This window comes from Lissotriton vulgaris, chromosome 11, assembly GCF_964263255.1.
Source record: "Lissotriton vulgaris chromosome 11, aLisVul1.2, whole genome shotgun sequence".
Classification (NCBI taxonomy): domain Eukaryota; kingdom Metazoa; phylum Chordata; class Amphibia; order Caudata; family Salamandridae; genus Lissotriton; species Lissotriton vulgaris.
The window spans coordinates 1,049,325,769-1,049,347,692 of record NC_141699.1 but is presented as its reverse complement, the minus strand read 5'-3'; the positions used below and the strand labels follow the sequence as shown (position 1 = coordinate 1,049,347,692).

The 21,924-nt window shown below is 43.9% G+C and overlaps 1 protein-coding gene across 1 annotated transcript in view; it reads right to left on the bottom strand.

Annotated features, from left to right (window-relative positions):
- TNFSF10 (TNF superfamily member 10) overlaps positions 1-21,924 on the bottom strand; it is a 112,091-nt gene that overhangs the window by 13,554 nt on the left and 76,613 nt on the right. The gene's annotated exons all lie outside the window — the stretch shown is intronic.

Below are 21,924 nucleotides of genomic sequence, written 5' to 3'. Positions count from 1 at the left end.
GACAGTTGTAGTCATTAACACATTAAGGGCCTTATGCCAGGAATGCATTTCACAGGTCAAGGATGGATACCCATTCCTTGGGGTGGCTTCAACCATGCTAGGTTAATCTATGGTTTAATTATGGCCACCTAATACCTTGTATGGTCACAATTAAGCCAAAAATATGAGTAATATTCTAAGGATCTACGCCTTACTGTAGGGTCACTGTTATGGCTGGGGTATCCACCACTAAGCCTCTGTTGGTCAACATTATGCCATGGATTGTAATTGTATTGTATTGTAATTGCAGTTATATAGTGCTTACTACGCCTGACGAGACGTCAAAGTACTTTTTGGGGCGAGGAGCACTCTACTCCAGAACCCAATAGGATTAGTGGTGAATTAGTATAGTGAACTATGAAATCAACTTGAGCAGTGGATATGTTAGTCTGTCATTTGAATTGAGAAGGATAGTGGAGGGACAGAAGAGGGAAATGTTTGTAGTAATGTAGCACTTGCTACCCCTGATGAGGCATCAAAGCACTTTTATGGCGAGTGGCAAGCTACTCCAGAACCCAAAAGGATTAGTGTTGAATTAGTATAGTGAAATATTGAATTGATTTAAGCAGTGGATATGTTAGTCTGTTATTTAGATTGAAAGGATAGTGTAGGGATGGAAGATGGAGGGTTTTGGATATATATCGCTATCTACCCCTGATATAAAGCACAGTTATACCTCAGTAAAAATGAGTTTTTACAGTGTGAAACTGCTTTTTCCAAGCAAATCCACTCACATATTGGCATACACATTGTTTCCATAAGCATGTCACAAAAGTGCACAAACAGCTCTTTCTTCTACATTATTCTGTAAAATTGCGGCTGCTGCCTATCTCCCTTTTCATGTCAAGTGGTTAAAAGTAATGCAAAAAATGCAAAAATGCAAAACTAAAGACCTTTCATATCAACGTGAAAATCAATATTTTGCTAATTTAACATTTTTTTTTTGTGTCAATATGGTCTTTCAGACTTTCAACAGCTATTCCAAAATGCAACAGGGAGAGCCGGGCAGCCCGCTGTATCCACCTGTATATAATGAATTACACTGTACTAATGTTTTAATGGGACTTCATGGCAGAAACATTTGGATCAGAAACTATTGCAAGGCTTTTAGGAGAAATGTGAAATGTCAGGTTATCATTCACAAGGGGATTTTCTAAGAAAGGTTAATATGCGGGGAAATTGTCTGGACTTTTCCACCAGCATGAGCACCGCTCTTGCCCAGGTTGTGTGACATTTTGTGTTTTATCGAAAATGTCAAGATGTCACAGAACAAATAAAAAGAGATGGTAACAAATTGCATTAATACCAGTATCCATAAAGATAAAATTTGGAGCGTGGGCCTTTTGCAATAATAACATCACAGATAAATTCACAGGAAACCAACTATACCTTACTTTGTGTATTTAGAACATTACAAGAATTGGGGGCCATGACTATCTACACAGGAGGGCTCCTGGAACTTTGCAAATGGGGATGTTAGAATGAAACGAGAGAGACACATTTGCAGTGTTGATTTTTGAGCCTGAATGGCTGCTGGGGCAGCCTGGAGGGTGGACTCAGCATTGCCTTTCAGCTTTGAGACTTTGGAGAAGCTTTACACGCAGAGGCGGCTCCTCCGCAATGGCGGAGGGGCGTCACCCCACTGCCCGCAGATGCAAATGAAAAGATAAAATGATCTAAATGCATATCATTTTATTTTTTGTCCTGTGGCTGAGTCTTGTGGTGTGGGGCCACAGCACTGTACCAGGGGGAGGAGGAGTGGTGGGCACTGCTGTCAGTGCGCATGACGGTTTGGCCGGCCAGCTTAGGACGGCCAAACCGTCATGCGCACTGTTATCTCTTCAACCCAGATGTGTTGCTGGGTGGAAAGACCAGCAGGCACAGGCTCCCAGCTCCCCTTATGGAGTGCAAAGCAAGCCTGCTCCTCCCAATCCTGACACTGTTCTCACGGGTATGAGAGCAGCATCTGGATTGGCCGTAGGGGAGAGGTTTCAGCCTGTACCCTGAAGAAGCAGACGACGGGCGAGCAGATTGGTGAGCAGAAGATCAGCAGGTATGTTTTTTAAATGTTTTATTGTTTTGTTTATTGCAGCCCCCGCACTGCCCCACCACATTTCCCTGACACCAGCGGCTACTGTTCACCGGTGATACATTCTCAAGTCCGCTTGAAAGAGGAATTATCTGCATAGGTGTATCTTGGACTTATTCTCAGAAATGAGAGCGATGCAGGATGGATGCAGGGTCTGTTTTCAAGATGGTCCTTGGTACTATTCTCTCTCTCCTCCTCTCTGCACACTTATTGGCTATTCCCTGCTTTGCACCCATCGTTGTCTCTCACCTTCCTCCACCACTTCCTCTCATCCTGCCTTACTAGGTCTCCTCCCTGCTCTTCTGTGGCATATAATCTACCTAATCTTTCATACCTTTCTTCTCAATGTCAACATGTGTGTGGCTAAGAACACAGTAAAAAGAGCAGAACTGATACCACAATACTGATGATGAACTCACCTTTAGATGGGATTTCAATGAGGATGGCATTAGTTTAGTTTGTCTAGAGATAATCTTGCCAGCTTTTTCCACCCACCTGTCCTATTTACTATCCAAACATATGCACTCTACATCCTCAGCCTTCAAGAGCTGAGCCTGTGACTAGGCAGGGTAGCCATAAATGAATTCACTCACTGAGCCCAGAAACCTGTTCCTTTGGATTACCAATATCTTAATATCTAATATCTCTAGATCTGTGAGCTGCTGCCACATGACCAGTCAATAGATGCAGGAAGTATGCTATATATCCCTGAAGACCAATCTCAGGATAAGGAAAGTAGGCTCACATCTTTAAGTGAATCTGCAAAGCCCATCCACTCCATGGCAATTTCCTGGCATTTCTTTGGTGTCCGGTGCCTACTTGGGATACCCACATCTTTATTTTATGTTGAGCCCTGTGGAGGGACCCCAGGGCCCTGTGGCCCTGCTGGCTTCCTCAAATCAGCCCCATAGGGCACACATGATCCAGCAACAGTTTTATAATAATTTTTTTAAATAACTGGGATGCCCCAGAGCTGACCCGGGGCATCCCACAGAATCTTTTTGTTGCTGGCTGGGGGGATCCCCAAGGCAACTGCGGTCCGTGCAAGCTCGCGCTGCAGGAGGTGGCCTCTTTAATTATTGGAGGGTGCCCCTTATGCCCACCCGGGCCACCCACAATGAGTCAATCATTTGGAGCTGCAGGAGAGCCCCAAGGCCACGTAGCCCCAGCCAGCCCCCAGGCCATCACTGTAATGGGTGCTGACTGGCACCAGCTCCATTACTTTCTCCCTCTCAACGTAGCATATATTTTCACTGTTCCCAAACCAGATGGCACAAAGTTCTTTTTCCTTCTGGGAGAATGCAGGCTGGGTTTGCCAGCACTCTCCCAGGAAGAGAACTACAGTGTCCTTGGGGATGGGGTCCCGGGACTCTGCAACATATTGGGCCCTCTGGGATGGTGTTTCCAGGACCGATCACTAGGTGTTGAGTTGCACGCCCCTTTTTTGTAATATTATGTTGACCCCAGCGGATGGGTCCCTAGGACCTCTTTGTGGCTTGGAAATTACCAGACCTGGGATGGGGTCCATGGGGCCTCGTGAAGGTTCAGTGAGGGGGCATAAAGCCCCTCTCCAAAAATAAAAAATGTGCTTCCAACCCACCCTTTAAAAAAAAGGTGGAAAACTGACATCTTTTTTTTGTTTATGTGGCTCCATGGATCTGTGGTGCAGATTAAAAAGAAATGCAGGTGGGGGTTCCCTCTGAGACCCCATCCACCAGGCCTATGGGTCAGGGTATCCCTACCCTACACCCGATATATCTTATTTTACTTTTTGTATGACAGGGAATTGAGAGCCTCAGTCCTAAAATGGTGCACCTCATCTTTTCTGAGTGCTGGCAGCCAATCAGTTCTTATTTCAAAATCTGTTGGATCTGTGGGACCTTCATTTTTTTTAAACTACTGAATGGATTCACACCAAATCACAAGAATAACGCTGTCTTGACCACAATATAGCTTTCTGCCAAATTTGATGTAATTCTGTTCAACAGTTTTGGGTCTAGCTGTGCCTAATTTTCCTATAGAAAAATAAATGGGAAAAACAAGTTTTGGGAGCCCCTTTTTGTGGGAACATGCTCAATGCATCATCCTGAAACCTTCCAGAAAGGAACTGAGGTGGATAAGTTTCTTGAACAGTTTCGTGAAATGGTGCCAAAGTTGTAAGCAATCCAAAAAAGTGCTTTTCTTTTTGCGTGGTCCTAAAGATAGCTATCCATTGGTGACTGGCACTGGGTAATGTATGTATGTATGTATGTATGTATGTATGTATGTATGTATGTATGTATGTATATATGTATATATATATATATATATATATATATATATATATATATATATATATATATATATATATATATATATTTTTGCATTCCAAAGCCCCGAGGGTTTTGAAGACGCACTCGACAGCGCTTACTAAGCCGTGGGGCTTCATTTCACACAGAGAGCCAGCATTTTCAGTTCGGGTTGAAAGTCTTGGTCCGACGTGTTTCAAGGCACAAGCACACACTCACCCATACATCTACTCTCACACTCACTCACACATACAGTCACTTATATACTCCAACACTCACATATACTGCCTTTCACATATGCAGTTACTCACCCAATACCACTGAGACATCCATTCACTCGCCGACACAGTCATACGCACACTCACTCACCCATACAGCCCCTCGCAGATGCATTCATGTACCCATACACCCAGGGATTCACCCACTCACACATCCATGCAGGGAGTCACACACACCCTCACCCACCCACACAGACACTCAGCCAGACATACAGGTACTTAGATAATTAATCAATGACCCATATAGACATTAATTTACATATTTGCCGACCCATGCAGCCACTTACCAACTGACAGACTGATGCAGGCATTCACACAGATTAGTTACTCATCCATATATTCACTGAGGAATATATAATCACTCACTTAAAGTCAGTCACACATCCACTGATTCATCCCTACAGACACTCATACACCCACTGATTCAATACAAGCTGGTGTCTGTGTGTATATATAGATATATATATATAGATTAATTTTTTTTAGAGTTTTATATAGCGCAAACTAGACCTGAGAAATCAGGTATCAGAGTGCTTTACATGAGCACCAGTTTCATTACAGGTGGACATATTCATTTATTTTTTATTATTTAGGTACAGGGAGTTTAAGTGATTTGCCCAGAATCACAGGATGTTGAGAGCCCTTGCTGAGACTCAAACCCAGGTCCCCAGCTTCGAGGACCACCGCTCTGGCCGTAAGGCTATATCATATAAGCAGGGCAGCCTCGGACGACCACAGGAATGAAGCATCCCGCTAGGTTGTAGCCAGCAATATAACAAAATTAGCAGAGGCACTGGTAGCATGTAGACAGTCATTTATTGTGCCTTTGGGCGGCAGCACTCGATGATTGATCTGATATGTTTCAGCTGGTTAATAGCCTTAATCATAGAACATCACTAGCAACTTGTCAACTGGTCTCAAAGTCCCACAATGCATCATTTTAGTAAGTACCAATACAGGCAGAGTGCTTGCAAACGTACAAAATTAAATGCTGCTTTATTGTGTTGCCGCAATACCTTTGTAAATGTCTTGTTACACATTTGCAAGAGGTGATAAAATATCCCCCTTGCCACTTTTCTTTGCATCAAGTGATCTTGTGGAAAATCCTGAAATCAGAGCGGGTCAGTCGCCCAGCATCAATAAACACACCAGTCTCTTCATAAGCGGGAGCTCATGACCCGGCAGGGCAGCCTTGGACGACCACGGGAACGAAGCATCCTGCTAGGTTGCAGCCAGCCATATAGCAAAATTAGCCGAGGCACTGGTAGCATGTAGACAGTCAATTATTATGCCTTTGGGTGGCAGCACTCGATGATTGGTCTGACGCGTTTCAGCTGGTTAATAGCCTTAATCATAGGACATCACTAGCAGCTTGCCAACTGGTCTCAAGGTCCCACAATGCGTCATTTTGGTATATTTATATATATATATATATTATGCTTAAACTTTTTAAAAACACTCACAGTAACCGGATGATGTCATCAGTACTGTAATTTAAGATGTCATCAGTGACTCACTGACCATGTCATGAGTGATGTAATGTGTGACATCATCAGCAGTGCATTGCATGTGCACGAGTTATAGTTAGCTCAGTTAACTATAATGGCTGAATTTCTCTGTTTTTTATGAGCAAAATCTGACACTAAATATAATGTCTCTGTACCTTTGTTTTCTTTGGTGAATTTCTAAGGTTTTTTAAATTCTATTTGCTAACTATAACTTCATTGTAACCTTTGTTTTGTTTGTGAAGTTTTTAAAAATGTTATTTGCTAACCATAACTTTCCAGTAACCCTTGGGTTTCTTGTGAATTTCTAAGGTTTTCAATTTTATTTGCTAACTATAACGTCCCTGTAACCTTTTTTTGTGTGAATTTCAAAGGTTTTTTTAAACTAGCAGTCTCATGTGCAGAGTGGTGGAGAAAGTGGGGTTGGGCCTCCAACCAGCTCTCAGAAGATCCGCTACGTTGGACTTACAGGAGAGGTTCTTGGCATCCAAGGGCCCTCTGGAGCCAAGGGGACTTTATCTCCCAACTAGTAGTGCATCGGGAGGCACAGTTACAGAGTGGTAAAGAAAGGGTGCGTGGCTTCTGACAATTTCTCAGCAATCCCGCTGTGTGGGAGCTATTGGAGGTAACAGGAGGGGTAGTTGGCCCCCAAGGACGGCCCACTTGTTACCTCCAGTAAGCCCCACACACTGTGATTGTTGAGAAGCAGTCGCAGGCCATGCCCTTTTCTCCACCACTCTGCAAACGCGCCTCATGGCACACTACTATTTGGGGTATGAAGCCCCCTTGCCTCTTGAGGGTTCCTTTGTGCCAACTAGCCCTCCTGTTGCCTCCAGTAAGCCCCACACAGCTGGACTGCTGCAGCGTGGTCAGAGGCCACGCCCTCTTTCTCCACCACACTGCAAACGCACCTCCTGGTGCACTGCTGCTTGGAGGATGAAGTCCGCTTTAGTCCTGAGGTCCTCAGAACACAAGGGAACCTCATTGCCCTACCAGCAGTGCACCAAGAGGCGCGTTTACTGAGTGGTGTAAAAAGGGGCATGGCCTCCGACCACCTCTCAGCAATCTCACTATGTGGGGCTTATTGGAGGTAACAGGTGGGCTAGTTGGTACCTAGGTTCCCTCAGCATCGAAGGGGACTTCACCCCCACCCAAGAGCATGCCAGGAGACACGTTTTCAGAGTAAAGGAAAAAGGGGGCGGGACCTCTGGCGAGTTGCTGGCTTTGTTTTTTGGGGGCTTTTTGGGAAGGGGGGCTGTGTGCCCCCCCTCCCTCCCTTTCACCCTTTTGGGCCCTGGGTATCCCATCACCCAAGGTCTGAGCCATTTATTTTAAATTTATAAAATTAAAAAGGGAGGGGGCCGTGCGGTCCCCCTCCTGAGGCTGATTTCGGCCCCAGGGGACCCCATTCCCCCAGGCCAGGGCAATTTTAACACATTTTTTGTAAGGCCCCCCTCCCCCAGGTCATTTTCGGCGCCGTTAACCCCATTCCCCGGGGCTTGGGCATTTTTTTTTTTTTTAATTTCACTTTATTTTAAGGGAGGAGGATTTTAAGATTTTGGCTTCCAGTAAAAAAAAATTAAAAAAATAGATAATTCACAGAAAAAACTTAAAGTGACATTATAGTCAGGAATTAAACTAAAACGAAAAAAATCCTGAAATTCACCATTTATAGTTTAGTGAGCTAACTATGACTTGCATTGCTCCATGCACTGCTTATGACATCACATATTACATCACTCATGATGTTTAGTGACATAATTATGACATCTCGAATTACGTTGTTGACACTTACTCACAATAAACAAGAAAAGAGTGTCCAATGGTAGAAGACAACCACTATCAGGAGCAAGTCAACGGCTTCACTTAAGGCGTTAAGGAAAGCCCTCACTCACCACCTAGTGATGACATGCTTCATCATCGGGCCCCACAAAAGAGACAGAGTATCTCTTTTGTGTGCTATGACACCAGATTTTACTGCGGAGCGGGTTGGTGAGTTCAGGCAGTATTGTGTAAAGAAAACTAGTGAGTGATGGATGGTTAAAAATAGTCCGTAGTGTATCAAAATTAACTTTATTCTGGTGATCACTAGGGACAGGTTAATAAAAAATTATGTGTAGGAAATGCGTCCACACTTAATTAAGTGGTAGTTTCCTAGTTATCAGTCGACATGTTTCAGCCACGAAACGGTATGAATTTACCTGGCATTCATCAGGACTTCAGCGTGTACTAAACCCTGGTGGAATGGACTCTCTAAGGCCCACCCTAACCTAGGGACGTGAAAGTTAAAATTTAACAAAAAAGTGTAAAAGTGCAAAAAATTTAGGAGAAAATGCTGTCTTCCTAATAACTCCTGGTTTAGGAGGATTCCGTCTTTTCGGTTTCTGCACTTTTGTGGTGTTCAGGATTCACACAATGGGTCACAGGAGGGGGGTGGGAATGTAATTGGCACACCACCCTCGACGCTCGGCACCCGCTGTGTACCTGCATCTACCCTCGACTAGACCCCTCTAACGACACTTACTCACACCCATATCTTTTGCCAGGACAACATGATCTCTTAACATATGGAAGACGTTTGTACCATTCACATGATGTAGGTAAAACTGGCATCTGGAAGCAGCACACTGTTGATGCCTTCTTGGGTTCTTTTGTTCCCTATTCATAACAGGCAGCACCACCCGCTCTCTGGGATTCCAGAACAAAGTGTTGCAGAGTCAGGTCATCCATAATTTTGAGGGTACTGAATGAGCGATACACAAAGTTATTAGCACTAGTTTAAAAATAGACCATTCACTGCAAATTGAAAAATATTATTTTTATCCAGCTGTTTATTCAAAATTTGGAAAAATATTCCTATCCAAATTAGGCATTATTGCCTTTTTTCTGTGTATTAGAATTAGCGCCACTGTTGATAATGTGAACTACTCTTTACTCTTTACTGAACTATCTAAAGACGATAGTTTATAATGAAGAGAAAGGGAAATTATTAGTTCCTAATGCCCGATACCATCCGGGTGATAAGACTCGAAGCACTCGCCATCTTCTGACCTAATCAAGCACAAATATTGAGAAATGCATGCACTTCCACACCTACTTCTTGTTCCTATTTCTTACAAGTATTAAATATAAAATGTGGGCACTCAACAGTAGTTAATGCCCACATCCTAAACATTTTGCTCATTGGAACCATTCTCATCATTTCCTCCTACATGATGGTCATGCTGAACGTTTGTTCAAGGATGAAGAAGGAAAAGCATTAAAATAATGCATCATCTCGGAATATGTCCGTCTCTCAACTAGAAATGAAGAAAGGACAAGTACTTCTTTGCTCACATTCTTGAAAGGTGCAGTGATGGAGTAGACACTTCAAGAATGGTCTGACATTTCTGAAGTCCAGCAGGGCCAGGCCCAGTAAATTCTGCTAGTAAATTCAAAATATTTCACTATTTCTTTCCATTATTCTGCCTTTCAGTGTGTGAAATACCTATTTGCATTCAATCAGCTGCTCAGTCTTCCTCAAAATGCAGAAGTTGGACCCACGTCGGAAAAATAAACCCAACACTGTGTTGTAGCAAAGCCCACCTTTTCTTTGGAAAAGTACCTCGAATCAGGTTCCTGAACAGTGACAGCAAAATATGACATATTTCATGTAATTAACGTGTATTTCCTCTGGGCGTTTTCCTTCCTATAGATTAAGCATCAGTGTGAAATCTAACGTGAAAGAAAGCTCTGTGCCCTTGGCTGTTATCTAGCTCAGAATCAATTTCAGTTAATTGAAGATGTTTTATGGTTTGTCATTTGACAAGGGCACATGTCAAAATCTGCGAAAATAAGAATTATTAGAAAAGATACAAGGAGTTTGAAACTGTGTACAATTTACTAATAACACAAAAGCATTTGGAGTGACAGGCATAGTTATTGAAATTAATTTTTTGCATTTGTATAGCAATATTTTTATGTTAAACATTAATATTAATTTTGTTTAGATATAGAACAATATAAAAAAGGTACAGCATTAATAACTTTGTTTAAAATTAAACACGTGTTGGACTTGGCCCTTTCTGCAGGGTCATCCCTAAACTTATTGCCTTCACACTCCTGGGTTCTGAACCCGTTTTTATTGGCTTTTAGGGCTCTGCGCCCTTTGCCACTGCTAACTGTGCTAGTCTGATTGTGCTCTCTCCTTAAAACATGGTGATCTTGGCTTACACCCACTTGGCACATTTATTTACTTGTAATTTCCTTGTAAAGTGGTATTGACCTTTACCCACGGCTTGTAAGTTAAATGCTTCTAGTGGGTCTGCTGCACTGTTTGTGCCACCCATTTAAGTAGCCCCTTAACCCCTTGCCTCCTGATGACGAACCCCAGCCGTCATGCACTACGGTGCTCGTGTGCTGATGACGGCTGGGGTTCGTCATGGCCCGCCCCTGTTCATTTGTTTACCGCACAGCAGCGGAAACGGGCCAGCAGCGAAGGGGTTAAAACATGTCACAGGCCTGCTACTGCAGCCTGTGTGTACAGTGTTTAACTGCCATTTGGACCTGGTAAAATAAACACTTTGCCAGGCCTAAACCTTCCTTTTAAATACATAAGTCACCCATAGGTTAGGTCCTGAACAGCCCAAAGGGGAAGGTGGTGTGTATTTAAAATTTAGGATATGTAAGTTGCAGCCAAGAGGATAGTGTGCTTTATATTTAAAATGTAGGACATGTAATTGTTGCATGTGCTGGTAATGAAAAACTCCTTATGTCATTTTTCACTACTTCAAAGTATACCTCTCCTATAGGATACCACAGGAGATACATTATTACATTTAATAAGCTTTAGCTTTCAATTGGGAGCAGGCCACATGTCGAGTTTTGTATCTAAAGAATTGAATTTAATAGCTCTCTTTAATGGTAAAATCGGATTTTAATCACAATTCTGAAAATGCCACATTTAGAAAGTTTATTACAACAGGGGGTTGGGCCTATACTTACGTCCAAACTGGGCCACTTTAAAAATAAGGAAAAAAGAGGGGGTGCTTGGACGTACACTATCTGCTGATACCTTCAGAAATAACCACCTTTAATCATAAGTGGTTATGGTGCTTTTATTCCACCTTTTCTTATTTCATTCAAAGTACAGACAAGTTTGACATTTGATTCATGTCATAGAGAAAGACACTGTACAATATTAATAAAAACTGATAAACATTGACGTGAAGCACATTTCAAACAGAAACACATTAAAGAAACACATCAATAAACAAACAAATGTGTACAAGAAAACACAGTGTGACAGACATCAGACCAGTCCTTATTTGTAAGGCAGTGCAAATAATTAATTCTTGTTGAACAAGCAACATGCCGGGTGCATCTAGAGCAAACAGAAGTTACAACAGACAGAAGAAGAGTTAACGATGAGGAGCAGCTGCCACATGCCAATGTTTCACATTACAACAGCTCTTCCTGAGCAGTCTCCCGAAGGGTTTGGTGCTGGTCTATTGTGGCCTAGATAAGCTGGGGGCAGGAAAGGGATGCCTGAAATCTCAGAGGGGTGGACACCTCTAGAAGCTTCCTCCACCAGGTATAAATGCTGGACCTCTGACCTCAACTCATCAATACACTTCTGAACCTGTGGACTCTGCCAGGAAGAAGGATTGCTGTGCTGCTGAAAGAGCTGCCACTCTGCTGGACTGCGGTTTGGAGGATTGCTGCCCTTCTGCCTGCTGCCCCCTTGCCTGGGTGAGAACGACTGGACCCACATCTGGACCCCAGAGCGGCTCCCAGGACTAGTTGGCCCCCCTCCTGACTGGACCCTCAGGGACAGAAGTCTCCAACAACCTTGAACACAGCACCTGGACTCTGTCATCTGTGAGTCCTACCCCGCTAAGTGGTGCCATTCTAGTCCTAGCCCCTTGGAAGGGGGCCTGAAGGTGCTCTGCCTGCCCATCCGTAGATCCAGCAGAACCGGCGCATCTCCATTGCTGCACGGTACAACCCCGAGCAGAACTGATGCATTGCCTCTGCTGCGTAGACTTTCCCGACGCAAGAACTTTGCATCACTTTTGCACCTCGCAGACCCCTTGGAATCACCACTGCGCAACACATCCCCGACACAGGCTCTTACATCGCAAGATTCTCATGGATTGGAGACTCAACGACGATGAAGAACACTGCATCGCAACCCCCACAGCTTCTTCAGAACCAGCTGATGCGCTACGCATCCAACATGACTTCGCATCACAAGCCCCTCGTCGACTGCCTTCTCAACGACGATGCCGGACTTCGCATCACATCTTCATAACTCCTCTGAACCAACGCTGTGCAACACATCTCTGACCCAGACCTGATTTGCTTCTCTGCGCTGACGCATCCTCGATGCGGGACCCTGCAGCTCTTCCCAACCAGGACTTAATTCCTGTTTGGTCTCTGTAGCCGGCGCAAACTCCATTGTGCTCGGCCTAAACTTTTGACATTGTCCTGGTCTAGAGCGACCAGATATCCACCGTGGTAACTTTGTGGTTTTTGGTGCTATTTTACTCAAATCTTCAAAATTGCATATCCCCAGTGCTGATTGGATTTTTGGTCTTGTTTTATTAATTAAATTAATATTTTTGGTGTAGGATTTTTCTTGTGCTGTGTTTTCACGTTATTACTGTTTGAAGTGAGGCATACATATTTTTCACATTGTCCCTAAGTTAAGTCTGACTGCTCTGTGCCAAGTCATCAGAGGGCTGAGCACAGGTTAATTTGGGGTTTGCTGGTGCCTCACCCTACCAAGTATTGTGGTCCCTGCTGCACCCCCCTCATCCAGTAATCCAATTTTTTTCACACGTAATTACTTTGAATATGTAAAATTAAGAATATATATTTTTTCTGTAATTGAAATTAAAACAAATTACCATCTTAAGCAAAAAATATTTTTATGATGTATTAAAATGATTAAAAGTCATGTAAAGAATAATTATAAGTAGTTTGATTATTGTTATTATTAGTGTTAAATTAATTTTTCAATGTAAAAAGTGTAATGAATTAATTACATTAAAATAATAATTGTGCTTTATGGTGTTTAAACATTAAAAACAATGAATTTATATCATTAAATAGTTAAATAAGTTAATATTTGTAGCAGTATTTTACATGGGGTTTTATTTTAAGTTACTGCCTCCATTATTGTGTATGGGAGGGTTTTGGTCTACCAATGGTTGGCCATGTGTAGGGCTGGACTTATTCCAACTTTGTGGTGGAATACATTTACTACTGTTTTGGGTACTTTTTGGCAGTAGTCAATATAGAAGGGTATTTTAGGAATAGGAATGGGATTACTTTTCTGTGGGTGGGTGCATCTCCCTAATCCTTCTTTAACTCATCTCTACTCCTCCCTTGACCCCTCCCATTTAGAAGAAAGCATTCCCCATTTTCCAGTCTTTTCCCACTGTCTCTCCAACATTTAGTACTAAAACGTAAGCAGCCAAGTGTTACCCTTGTTTCGCTCTGGAAGGGACAATCGTAGCTGCATGTAAGCTCCACCAATGAGCGCTGGTGTCAGTTTGCTTGGTAAGTTTGTCTGCACCCTCAGACGTGGAGCTCATCAGTGAATTGGAAGAACAACTGAACAGATTCCTAAACATTTTAGGGGGAAGGGAGACCATCCCACAGAACAGGTAAATGGGAGAGTGATGAGGAATCTTTGGTAAGACAGAGTATGCACCAGAGAGAGCATTACTGAAGGTAAGCAACTAGATCTTCTGTTGGATACTTCTAACCACAGATTCCTCACCTTGTGAATAGATACCAAGCAGCACTTCCACGATGGTAGGCTTGCAAAATGGATAATACTAAAAAGAGTTGCAAGACATAATGGAGGCTACTTCCTAGCCAATGCTTAGATGACTATCCATTGTGAGAAGGTCTGCTTACGTACTGCCTAGCCCTTATTTGACAGAGAGAACTCCAGAAAGAACTGATTGTCCACCCAATGTTCTTTGGCACATTCGATGTTGAAGATGAGCACTGTTATTTATTTATTTATTTATTTATTTATTTATTTATTTAATAATTTTTCAAATTTTTAGAGCGCACTGTTACCCGAAGGTGTCCTGGCACTAGGTGATTGATCCAGTGTGTGAGAGCTAAGAGCTTAGTGTGTAAAGAGCCAGGTCTTTAGCGCTCTTCTGAACGATAGAAGGTCCGACGACTGTCTGAGATTAAGTGGCAATCTGTTCCATGCTACTGCCACGCCCAGGGAAAAGCTTCTGCCCCCCCAGCGCGCTTTCTTAACTCTTGGGACTGTTACCAGTGCCTGCTCACCAGATCTTAAGGATCCTGCAGGCTTGTGCCAATGGAAAAGCAGCTTCATACATTGGGGGCCGAGGCATGCAGTGCCTTGAAGACCACACAGAGTGCTTTGAAGACTATTCTTTTACGAACTGGCAACCAATGTAGCTTCACCAGATCCTCTGCTACCGAAGCAAATTTAGGAGTACCCGTAATTAGGCGAGCGGCTGCATTCTGCAGGATCTGAAGTTTGTTTAGTAGGCCCTATTGGGCATTCAGCATGAGGCCGTTACAATAGTCTAGGCGTGAGAGAACCAGTCCTGTTACCACTGTATTCCTATGTTCTACCTCCAGAAATGGCAGAACTTTCCGAATGGTTTTACGGATGTAATACGATGTCTAGGATAGGGCATTGATCTGTGGTTTAAAGGACAGTGATTCGTCGATAAGTATACCCAGATTTTTTACCTTCGCCACTGGGGAAGGGAGGGTTCCCATTTCTTCTGGCCACCACCTTGGGGACCAGAAGTTGTCCTTGGAACCGAAGAGTAACACTTCTGTCTTTGCTGAGTTGAGCTTAAGACAGTTTTGTGCCATCCAGTTGCCTACCTCTCGCATACAGCCTCAAAACCTGTCTGCCGTATTATCTAATTCACCTGGAAGCAGCGACACCACTATCTGCGTGTCATCTGCATATGCTGTGAGATTAAAGCCAAAGGATCGAATAACAGGCGCTAGGGTGGAGACACACACGTTAAAAAGGGTCGGACTCAGGGAAGACTCTTGGGGAACTCCACAAGGAAGCACAAATGGACGTGATTCAAAGTCCCCCAGGGCAACCGTCTGAGTCTTATTGGAAAGGAAGGCCTGTAAGATCTTCAGTGCCTTTCCTTGAATTCCGCAGGCCCCCAACCGGTCCATCAACAACTTGTGATGGACCGTATCGAAGGCCGCGGAGAGATCCAGCAGGATCAGGTCGGCTCTGCCTCCTGCATCCATCACTCTTCTGATGTCTTACACAGGCTTGATCAGGGCGGATTCCGTGCTGTGCTCTGCCCAAAATCCATGTTGAGATGGATCTAGATGTTCTCCTAACCCCAAGAAGGTGCTCAGCTGAGTATTTAGAATGCCCTCCATGATTTTGGCTGGGAGGGGTAATCTGGCAATAGGCCGATAGTTGTTCATCTCGGTTATGTCCAGGTTGGATTTTTTCAGGAGGGGCAGGATGGATGCTTGTTTCCATTTTGAGGGGAATTCCCCACTATCCAACATGAGATTGAAGAGAGGGGTGAGTCCTGCTGCAATAGTGGCTGGAGCTAATTTGGCGACTGCGGCCGGGCAAAGGTCATGAGGGGAGCCCGACTTTATCTTCTGTAGTCGGCTCACTGGAGTCCAAAGGATGGAGCCTCTCTTCCTCTTTCGAGGGGTGAGGCAGAGCAAAGAAGGTTGGAAGAGTAATGGCTTATATGACATGAAAAGGCTCACCATATCCAATGGGAAGATTGCTCGAGTCCTTAACGTCAGTTTTGTCAGGAAAAAGGTGCTATAAGGGGCTGGAACTAAAGAACCTGAAGCTCACTCATATGGCATGCTGATGTTATCACAAACACAAAGACACTTATTTATGTGAGGAAGCACAATTCACATATGTACATTGGTGCAAAAGGGGTACACATGAGGAAAGTGAGAACAAAGTTTAAGTTCCACTGTGGCATCACAGAAATTTGGTTGCAATGGTCCCGACAAGGCTTAAAACCTATAATCGTAGGGGGTGACATGTTCCCTTACACCCTGGAAAGATTTTGAGGAAGAATTCCATTCACAGAGTAAAGAAAAAGAGCAGAGGACATCCTGGTCCACATCTGGAGGTCTGGAAAGAAAGGAACTGACGTCAGCACACGTGTGTCCCTTATATGCAGCTCTGATCGTTACTTCCTGAGTGGAAGAAGGTTGAAGTGGAGTCTCACTGTGCCACCTACCAGCGTGCAGAAGAACTGCTTTTTGAGTTTCGGGAGACAGACTGGTGACTGGGAATATTCGCTAGATGAGGAATCTGCGGTTAGACTTGTCCATCAGAAAGTAAAAGTTTACCATTATACCTAACGGATGTAGAAAAAGGTGCTGGTGAAAGCTTAATTTTCCTGGGATTGGAAAAGACCTTAAGAAGTTCACCTCACACTAACATCCTCAGGATCAGAAATACCAATTTTGTGGTAAGTATCACACAGTCGCTGTGTTTTCCTGGTTGATTTCAACCAGTCAAGCCTCCAGAAATGTATTAGGGAGTTGGCCTGAAAATAAAGCAAAATATTCCAAATTCTTTCTTTTAAACACCGATTATGTATGTTAAAATTCATTATGATGTTAAAAAAATCTAAATAGGAGGTATTTACCACATGTGGTAATCACCAAACTTGTAATGTGGCCAAAGAGCGTTCTTCAACTACTCCCAAAAATACTTCTGCATGAAGCTCTTACTGATGAGGTGCCACAGAATTGAAAGAACAAAATAAGGGAAAAAGCTGAAACACATGATCCTAAAGCACCAGGAAACATTACTTGCTGCTGTGGGCCCCCTATGACCGAGAAGGCACTTACTGAGGAGGATGGCACTACGTGGCATCCTACTGCGCTGAGGAAGCAGTATTAGTGCACTGAAGTATACTCTAGCTCGGAGAAGGCACCTCTGACAGAGGTGAATACTGCTAGAGCCCTTCAGTTGTGAGAAGGAAACCCTGCAGCTATATTCAAGTAAGGGATCACTGTCCCTGTGGTGCACATTTTACTTTGTGTGCTGGGCGCAAACAAAGGCAGTGTGTCCTATTACAAATATTGGGTTACCCTGGGGGGAACCACAAACTTGCACTACCCTGGGGGCAGCACATGAGTGGAAGACCCATAGAGCGGCTGATTGAAGTCCACCTTTCACAGTGCAAGTACCATCTGGTCTGAACTTTCAAGTGGGAGAGAGATTCGCCTGAAGATGGGTACAGTGAGTGACTGCCCCCGCCTGCAGGGACATATCTGGTGGGGACCTTGGGACCCTTCTTTACCCCCTCCAGAGATTTGCCTTGAAGAGGCACACTGACTGCGGGCAGCCTCTTTGTGGCACACAGTCAGTGTGCCATCTGATGGTGCCTTTGCGTCTGTGCATGCATCCCTAATATGGTGCAGAGACAAAGTGTTTCTCTCATTCGCATGGAACCACGCATGATGTCAATGAGAGAATGCCCTCTTAAGTTAGCACCAGCACTACATGTGCATCAGCGCTGTCATTATTACAGAAAGGACTGTACATGCACCTGCACCCCTTTCTATAATACCATAGTGCTCCGGGGGTGCAGAAATCAGGCGCACGTGCCCTTTGTGGCCCTGGGGCACTGTCTGGGATGCTGTCGTGGAAGTATTTCACATGTTAGGGATCTCTGAAACTGAGAAGCCACTGCTGGAGTATGAACACATTATCCGGGTTCTTTAATCACAAATGAATGAATGAAAGAAAATTTATACCGCGCAACTAAAACCCGAAGGCATCAAGGCGCCTCAAAGCCACCAAGAAGGCCTTACTGTAGAGTGCAGAACTAAATGTGTCCTGTAGCACTGAGGAGACACTGGAGTAACCTTGCTCTACCACAGTTTACTTGTACTGAGGTGGCACAGATGTGGCAATCTAGTGAGTTTTGTGCTAAGAAGGCTGGGGGAACTTGATACATCTGGGATCACACCAGCTCTGTAGACTATGTACCTTGCAAAGTAATGACGCTAGAAATGTCTTTTGTAGGGAAAACCTGCCTTCTGTGCAGTGACTCCCAATGTAGTCCCTGCAAGTAGTGCTTAATTTGTAAAACAATAAGTGCCAGGGCCCATTGTCAGAAGATTACCACAGCTCCCACTACCCATTGCCCCTGCCAGTGCTGCCAACGCAGTACCAACACCACTACTAACCATCACACTCCCACTAGTGTGACATTTTAGACTATTCCAGAACCCCAAAGGTATAAGAATGGCTTGTGCAGCAGTAATTAATCGTTCTTAATGTATTTTGAATTAATAAGCAACTGTTGTTGTGCTGTTCACTAAATCAGACAAACAGTGCCACCCTGTGGCAGACTGCCAAAAGTCCCGGAGTTGACAATTGAGTGCTGGTGCAGGCACCGGAAACCACCGGCATAAATTAAGCACTGCAGCGAACTAGTGGCTCGCAAAGTTTTGGAGTTGGGGTAGCGAGGAGGGGGCACCGAACACCAACCAAGTACAAAATTCTGCGAAATTACATTTAATGTAATAAGCCCTTTTAAATCTAGAATGAAGTCATAATTTTTCATACTCTTGCACTTGAACATCGCTGTTCCTTCTTGGAGGGCCAGTAAGTTCTTTTGTATTCGTTCTGTTGTATTTCAAATCACATAACTAAAAGGCTGTTAATCTACAGCCTCGGGCGCATTTCTAACAAACACTTGTAGAGACGTCCTTGGTCCACATAAAGGACTTATTTTTCCAGCTTATGATTAACTTTGCATGCCATTTCTTGATTTCTGCAGCCTTTTCTGTTGTAGTAAACAGCTAGATTGTTTTCTTGTAAACATTGTTATTTTGCCCACACAATAATAATCTAGTTATAGTCAGAGGTACTTATAGAACACAATTGCACAGCGAGGAAGGGAGAGACCGAAAGCCTGAATCGTGGAGAGTGAAGTTAGCTGGAAAACAGGAAGCTGTTTTCTAAGTAGGAAATCAGAGGAAATTAATTTTAGGGCAGGAAGCCAACTGAGCTATAAAGTTGAACCACGAAGGAAAAGGATTTTCTGCTAAAGATGATTTCTTGAAGTCTTGCAAGTTTTATTGTGAACCTTTCATATTTACCAACAGGGGATGCACAACTTCTCTTTGCATCAGGAAAAAATCACAATGGGACTTTCAACATCTCAGTGTGGGTAAAATGACCACCTATACACATTCTTACCTAGAGAATAATCGTTTGGCATTTCCTACATTTATCCACGTTAGTTTTACGCAGATACATTTACACCATTTACATTGGGTCTGCAAAACAGATTTCACACGCTCATCATGTGACTGAAGGGATCTTTAACCCCATCGCTCTGTAAACCTATTTTTGGGATGTTCTGTGGAAGCTTAAAGAAGGCTGCCTGTTTCAATAGGACACTTGAGACTGAAACATCAACAACATTTTTTATGTATCTATTACTAGTGGAGTAACCCACCTTCCGCAATACATGCTACTAGCAAATAGATACAAATATTAAACATTAGGCATGGGCGAATTTTAAATTAAGCCAGCGTAATTCTCCTAATGTGGGGAATTCTGCATTATTCTATTTGCATTAAATTCCTGAAATTATGTCATTTTGTCTAATCATGCGCCATTCGCTATAACAATTTACCACATAACGCAGGTGGTTGTTTTTTGCAACACTTTGTTTAAATGCATCCTCATGCCTATAAATGATGCAAGGACGCAATTCAAACTAAAATATAGTGCATTAGATTTCACGTAATTGTGCATAAGTGCGCATAATTTTGCGGAAATTACACATAGTTATGCAGAAGCAAATTACGCAAATTTTGCACCACTTAAGAAACATTTGGACTATTTATGGTTTGGCGGACTAAGGGGCTCATTATGATCGCAGACGGACTTGAGTCCGTCCGCGACCATCGAGGAGGAGGGAACCTCCGCATGGCCTGCGGAGTGCCCTCCTGTCCAATTAGGATGTGACCGCCACCCTGGCGGTCACATCCTCTATTTTTAACATTGTGGCGGGTGCGGCTTCAAGCTGCATACATTGCATTTGTATGCAGAAAGCGGCAGGCACCGCGCGGTGCCTGCCGATTACTGCATACAAAAGCAGGGGGGTACCATAGGTACCCCCCATGTGCACCCCCCACCCCCTCTTCACCCAGGTGGCCCACAAGGGCCCTCGCAGTGAAGCTCTGTATGCTTTTCCACGGCGGAAAACCCGCCGTGGAAAAGCATTGCTTTTTGGGCATCCTAATATGGCTGCCGGTGTCTGAGAGACACCGCCACCATATTAGGGCTTTTCCGCCGCGGTTGTAAGCCAACCGCGGCGGAAAAGCTGCGGACAGAAACCAGGACCCACCGGCCATCCTAATGTGGAGGTGGGTCTTTGGTGGGTCCGCTGCGGTTTTTCCGCATCCTCCGGGCCGGCGGTGGCTTCCGCCGGCCCGAGGATGCGGAAAAACCGTAAGCCATAAGGATGGCTGAGGACATTACCTCTACCACACTTTCGGCCAACTTAAGAGGTGATCCGCGGCCCAGAGGTAATATCTGTACATTCAGAGGAACAGCTATCACTGTGGTTCCATTCCAGATACAAAACGTTTGGTTGACAGCTGCTGCCGGTTTTGACAGCCATTCACCAAACGTTTCCAAAGCTTTTGTGTTTCAGAAACAAATACTCAAAGCAAGAGTTTCTTTCTGAAAAACAAAAACCTAATGACCCACACATCCTAGGGGGTTTCCTCCCAGGGTGTTTGGGGTCATTATTTTTTTTTCTGTCCATCAACACTTGAATTTACACGGCAGTGACATCAAAAAATGACAATTATACAGTCCACTTTAAATAGACCTGGAGGTATAATTCCCTTCCTCTGATGGCCCTCATTCCATCAGGCCATCAGAGGAAGCTTTCCGTTGATAAAGCCAATGGGGGCTTCCTCAACAGAAAGCTTAGGATCTGCGTACTCTTTCAATGAGACAACCAAATCAAGGGTTTGTCGGACAGGGTACCCGGTTGCCTTTGTGATGGAGTATCCTGTCTGCCAAACCTAAATCAGGTGATAATTTAGGGTAATATATATCGCTGTAATTAAGAAAGGTTCCAGTTTTTAACTTAACTGGTAAGGGAGTTTCTGGACGTTAGTGATATACAAGACGTACAACTATTTATTTCACAGTGGAAAGGTCCATAAAAATGGCTAAAGTGGGTAATGAGTAGGGGTTAACTTGATAATTGAGTAAATAGAAGGGTTACATCAATTAAAAAAAGTGAGAGGGACACAGCCAACCTCTGGGTAGGCAGTCCCTTGGAGCGTGGGGATCAGTAAGGAGGGGTGAAGAGAACACTGGATAAGGAGGAAAGAAAGCAAAAGGGCAAACATATTAAGAAATGTATATAACCAGGAGATGAAGAGGAATTGTAGTTTACTAAACAAAGTCCCCTTTTAAGACAGTGGCCTTAAATGTCAAGGGGCTAAAATTCAGGGCCGAGAGTGAGAGGGACACAGCCAACCTCTGGTAGGCAGTCCCTTGGAGCGTGGGGATCAGTAAGGAGGGGTGAAGAGAACACTGGATAAGGAGGAAAGAAAGCAAAAGGGCAAACATATTAAGAAATGTATATAACCAGGAGATGAAGAGGAATTGTAGTTTACTAAACAAAGTCCCCTTTTAAGACAGTGGCCTTAAATGTCAAGGGGCT